The sequence below is a fragment of the Solea senegalensis genome, linkage group LG1, assembly GCF_019176455.1.
Source record: "Solea senegalensis isolate Sse05_10M linkage group LG1, IFAPA_SoseM_1, whole genome shotgun sequence".
Lineage (NCBI taxonomy): Eukaryota > Metazoa > Chordata > Actinopteri > Pleuronectiformes > Soleidae > Solea > Solea senegalensis.
In genome coordinates, this window is record NC_058021.1 from 11,980,270 (window position 1) to 11,986,361 (window position 6,092).

Consider the following 6,092-nt stretch of genomic DNA (forward strand, 5'->3'; position numbering starts at 1 on the left):
CTGTAACTGCACTGTAGCCTACACTCTGCAGCAAAACACACACACACACACACACACACACACACACACACACACACACACACACACGCACGCACGCACACGCAAACAGTCCCACCCCTCTGTGGTTCTTTACCTTTACCTCGTCAGTCCACCTGACTCAGAAACTCCGCGAGAGGGCCATTAAGCACGAGCTCCTCACTGTAGTGAAGCCCACGCCACATGAGCAGAATCCCAGGGGGAGCTCGTGTTACAGTTCATGACTTAAAACTTGCCTCCGTCGTGTGCTGTCCTCTGTGTTCTGCTCTGTGCTCTGCTCTGTGCTCTGCTGTGCTGTCTGTGCCCGGCTCACTGTCCCAGGCTCACTGTCCCAGGCTCGACTCGAGCGCGCTCGTGCTCCAGGCGCATTCCCTCACCTCACAGCGGCTGTGTCTCCAACTTCTGCACCGCAAAGGGACATGGGTGACAAAAACGCCGGTAAGTCAACTTCCACGTGTCCAAGTTAAACGCACATTTTCTTTTATTTGTTCATCAGCAAATGATTTATCATTGTTTTTACCATTATCATCATCATCATCATCATTATTATTATTATTATGATGATGATGCGCTGCTGGGTTGTGTGTATTCTTGCAAACACACACTGCGGAACACAGTCAGGGAGCCTTGTATCTAACTTTGTCTGCTGCTGTATTTGCCTACATGCAGTTTACCTACTGTAATGATAAAGGACAGAAGTTGCTGCTGGTGATTCTGTGCATGTGTGGAGCACTGACCACGCATCAGCACATGTCTCGCTGCTGCAGCGCGATGCTGCTGCTGTATCCTTACATAGGTCTGCGCTCTCCCTTTAAGCATATCTTCCATACATCTGGCGCGAGGTGAAATTATCACCATTAGTCCACATGTACTGAAAAGCACGAGAGCTTTGACTTAAATATCAAGGCTGCACAGTGTTTCCAGCCCCGGTGTTGCGCATGGTAAACGACCGAGCTTTCCTTGACTCCATCAGTGTTGTCAGCTGATTTAGACAAAAAAGTGCTGGCTCTCCACTTCTTTTTCGGTGAGATGAATGTACACTGCTGTTCCCAGAGCAGCAGCGGTGACATGGCCTCAGAGCTCTTTTCAACTCTGCCAGTAATGGACTTTATACATGCAGTTTTACGAGCTGTATAATCTCGTGGTTACATTTCACTGCACATGTAAACATACATAACTTAGTCCTAAAGAGCATGTGGGGTTGGTTGTATTTGCAGGGAAGCGTATAGGGAACCTTGTGCTTTAAAGCACAAAATAAGCACATCCCCCACAATATATTCGGATAAGGTGCCCTTGTTAAAGTAGGTTAACCTTTCCCTCTCAGTGTCACCCTGTCCTATTTTACTCTGCGTTTTCTTCAGGCAAAAAGCACTTGGGTGTATAGAACAAATTAAACTGGACATGGGGATTGTGCTCTGCAGAGTTTTCACACCCTCGCAACCAGACATGAACTTTTCTTGAAACAACACTGGGATTTGTACAGGTTTTGTTCATTAATCACACTCATGGAAGCTGAAATGGTATCTACCACAAACAGGAAATGCTTTATATTTTTCTGCATGACATAACTGATGTTGTCTTGTTGTTTCAGTAACACTCTCTGCCACAGCAAATTATCGGTCACCTTGAATTGCATTTCAGGAGAGGGTGTAAAGTTGCTTTTTGATTCATGTCATCTCATTGGACCTTGTGGGTCTTTTCTTTCACCTCTGCTCTGTGGAAGTTTTTTATTTTTTTGTTCATGCCACATGTGCAGTTAAACATCAGAACAAAGCTGACAATGCAAATCAGTTGGTCATTTTAGTTGAGTTTGCTATGTTTCTACTCTTTGCTGTGACTCTGGCAGCCCATCTTATTTATTTACTCATTTATTCGGTATTTATTTCCAGTTTCCCTTTTAGGTGCATCACAGGTTAGCTTTTTATTTCTCATTTAATCAATTATCAGTTAATTGTCAGTTAACAGTATAATTGTTTTTTTCTGTGCTGTTGTAGTAGTTTCTGCCAGACCTGTCTCCTCTGTAAACATGGATTACAGAAGTAGTTTTTCTCTGAGAATTAATAGTTTCCTATATAATTAAAAGCTCCAGATTATTGGTTTGTGATCATTTTTTTGTGGCATATGGGAATGTGCACCATCTGATCCTGAGCTGTTAAAAGTTGACGCTCATAGTATACTCTCTTTACAGAGTGCATATTTCTAAATTACAATGTGTTTAGTTAAGAGAAAATCATGTAAAAACTGTTATTTTCCACACTAAGAGAGGGAGGAATGGGAGGGCTGATAGTTCATCCTTTACTCTTGAGCACTTTAAGCTCACTAATCATGAGAGACAGCCGTTTGTGTTGCAGTTGACGGATATTTAGTGACAATAACAACTTTTCCATGCTGTGCAAACAAATTATGTAAAGATGATCATCAGTAATTATCGGTCATGCATGCTCTGCAAAGAAAGAACACATGTACACGAGTGGTGCTCCTGATTCGAGATTTTCCTTTCCTCTTTGCCCTCTCACTCTCCTCATCCGTTACATCCACAGTTTCTCAGTCATGCACATTATTTGCAGTTTTGACTATTTTGATTCCTCCTCCTCTCCCCCCTCTCTTTGTCTTTTGGCCTTTTCTCACCGACACCAAAACAGCTGTAGTGATCTTGTGAATTCACCCGAAACTTTGGAATGGGTGTTAATATGCTCTGCAAGATGTCTTGTCATTCATATCTGCACATACATTATTAGTGACATTAGTGAATACTGCTATATGCAGTAACATTTTTGCAATAACATGTAGCCGCAATTGCCCTACAGTTGGTGTAGTGGTTTGCACTCTTGCCTTTGCAGCAAGAAGACCCAGGTCTGTGGAGTTTGCATGTTTTCTGTGTGTGTGTGTGTGGGTTTTGTCCGTGTTCTCTGGTTTCCTCCCACAGTCCATAAACATGCAGATTTGGGGATTAGGTCAATTTGACACTCTAAATTGACCATAGGTGTGAGAGTGAATGGTTGTTTGTCTCTATGTGGCCCTGTGATGGTCTGGTCACTGGTGGGATTGGAACTGCCACCCCTCATGTGGAGGATAAAGCGGGGGTTAGGTGAGTGAGTGAGAGTATAGCCATCATATGTAGCATTAATTAGTTTCAATGACTACTGTATACACAGCAGTGTTCCCACACCAGAAATTAAACATGTAGTTGTGCCTTTGATATTGAGAGCGTGAACATCTCTAACTCTTATCTTATCTGTGACAAGTATCTTGTTGCTGTGTTGTCGTGTAATCTCTCTGAGTACCTAACCTCAAGTTTACACACTTGCCATTTTTGTACAAGGTTGTTGGCAGCTTCACTTATTGCTACCATGACCAGTTTTGTTGTACAATGCAGAGCTTGCTTTTGCTTTGCAGAATATGAGAATGCTCTCGGGCATTTCAGCAAATGCTCTGTTACCATCGGCAGTGACTCAGTGTTATTGGTATATTCCCCCCCCCCCACACACATTGCGGGGTCATCATCTCTGCACAGCCTGTTGTTGATGTCATACCCCCCAAAATTAAAAAGTTGAAGCTATGTTTACAATGTTTCTGACAAATATATATGTGCAAAGCTTGGCAGCTTTAGCTGCAGGACTGCAAAGGCGACAGCTGACAAAAATAGACGCTGTCATGTGGATTCTTATGCTTCACAGCTCTATATGTTCTTTTTTTGTCTAAACTTACAAACGTAAGCAATCAGTGGTCATATGTAATCACAATTAATGGATTGTATGTGAATAACACCATACTTTAGAGAAAGATAGCAAACATTAAACCATAGAATACTGTAAAAAGGAAAATCAACATATTCTGCATGACATGACTCTCATGTGCCAGGTTGTAAAAGTTTTTTTATTTAAAAATGTACTGTTACGTTAAAAAAACACAAATACAAATATACAGATCTAAAATAAAACTTGAATGGTCTGGTCCACTGTATTGCATGTATGAGGTATGTAAGTATGAATGTAGCAGCTCATCTCTCAAATCACTTGGTGTGGCACATTATGGTAACTAAATGAAGTATATTGACTTTAATCAGAGTAAATGACTGATGGTGTCTTTGAATATCCTCTCACAATGTGAACATTTGAACTGTTCTTCTGTTGACAAATCAAAGAAGGTGAAAGGGAAGCTGCCATGTCGAGCATCTTTTTGCAAAGTCACCTCAGGCAGGTCTGAGTACACGTAAATATAGACGGGACAAGGCAGTCCTGACACAATCCAGGGGGCATGAAGGCACATGGATGAGGAAGTGTCACATCGGCCCTGTGATGGACTGGTGACCTTTCACCCTTTGTCAGCTGATAAAGCGGTAGAAAGATGGATAGATGTATGAATTGCATATTTACACCATAAATATATCCAAAAAAGACCGACTTTCCCTGTATTTATCTTACTCTATAAAATGCTGACGTTTGAAAGTGGATGCTTCCAAAATCTACCTTACCATACTGAATTGGAAATTCCTTTTAATTCTTTTCTTTTTTGTTGTGTACAGCTTCATTTTCTTTTTCATCATCTCATTTGATTTAGTGAAAATGAGGTAAATAAACATAGCATTCTGACATAACTACACATGTCTGTGAAACGATAATAAACCGGACATTTATTGTTCAGCATGAATCCAAACACACTTTGTTTTGCTCACAAATATGCTGCAAGTAAATTCAGTTCAGTTCAATCTACTTGTGTTTTAGTTTGCCCTATATCCTCTGTGCCACAGCCCTCATTTCTACTGTACTCCTGTATATTCTGTGTACAGTGCTACATCACTGTCCTACATATCATAGTGATTGGCTTTGCAGTGAGTCAGAGCACTGCTGATTATACAGCACCGTCACCATATCTGTGACTCCATGAATGCCAGCTCACTCACTCCCTCCCTCGCTGCCACCTTTTTTACTCCTCTCTGACCTTCCTAATTTGCATGGATGCTGGCGTTGAATCCTTTTGCTGACGCAAAAACTAATTCATGTACATGATGTATATTATGTATATTATATATGCATGTTCTCAAGGTAGGCGAGGTCGTACTGTGTGTTGTCCCTGTGGTGTTTGATGAGAAACAAAGCAGTGGTGAGGTGTAAAAACTCCTGGAATGCAGCAGTATGTAAAACCAGTGCTGCAGTTGAGCAGTAATGTCACTGAGTATAACAAAATCAATCCTTTGTGTTTAGTCTGGTCATTTGTCTCTTGTGTCACAGCACCCCCTAGAGTTAGAAGTTGCACATTGTACTGCCTTCAGTTTCACAACTCAGTCCCAGTGCTCGTCATTGTGCAGGTCAATGCAGAAATGAGATCTAGAATCTTGGACTTTTGGATCCTGATTCATCAACGCATAAATAATGTGTAATTACTGCTGTTTCTAGTGTTTCGAGTTATTGCAACTTTCACTTTCAATATGCACAACATATTAGTGTCTGATGCTTCATACATACAGAGAAAAAGGGAAGATGTACATAAGGAAAATTGTGACTTTCACATGATAAGATATATAATATAAATTAATAATTCTGTAGTAAATAGCAAAATACAACCAAATATACTAAACTGTGAAATACAGTGAAAAAATTGTGAATGACTCTGTCCTTTCTGTAGTAATTCAGCAGCAAAGTATCTATTACTTTTATTTTACAACATCTGGTAAACTGCTTGTTGTTATAATTGTCATTGCATTATAAAGTGCAACTTGAGCCAAATCACTGGTCTAACAACAGACCTCCAACATCACACATTAACACTTTCATACCCTTTTACTTACCAAAGTAGTGTTTACATCAGAATTCAATAAATATTACTCTGTGAAAAGGAAAAAACAGACAAAGAAACTAGAAAATGCCACTTTTAGTAAGTTTTAGTCAGTTCTGTGTAACTTATTTAACAAAAAAGTTTTCAAAATGTTTATTTTGTTTATATTTCATTTCATTTAAGTCCCTATCATCTATTTAAGTCATTTTTCTCTAAATTTGAACATTTCTTTCATCACTTCCTTCTTTATCATTAACTTAAATCAGTCTCACAAAATCACG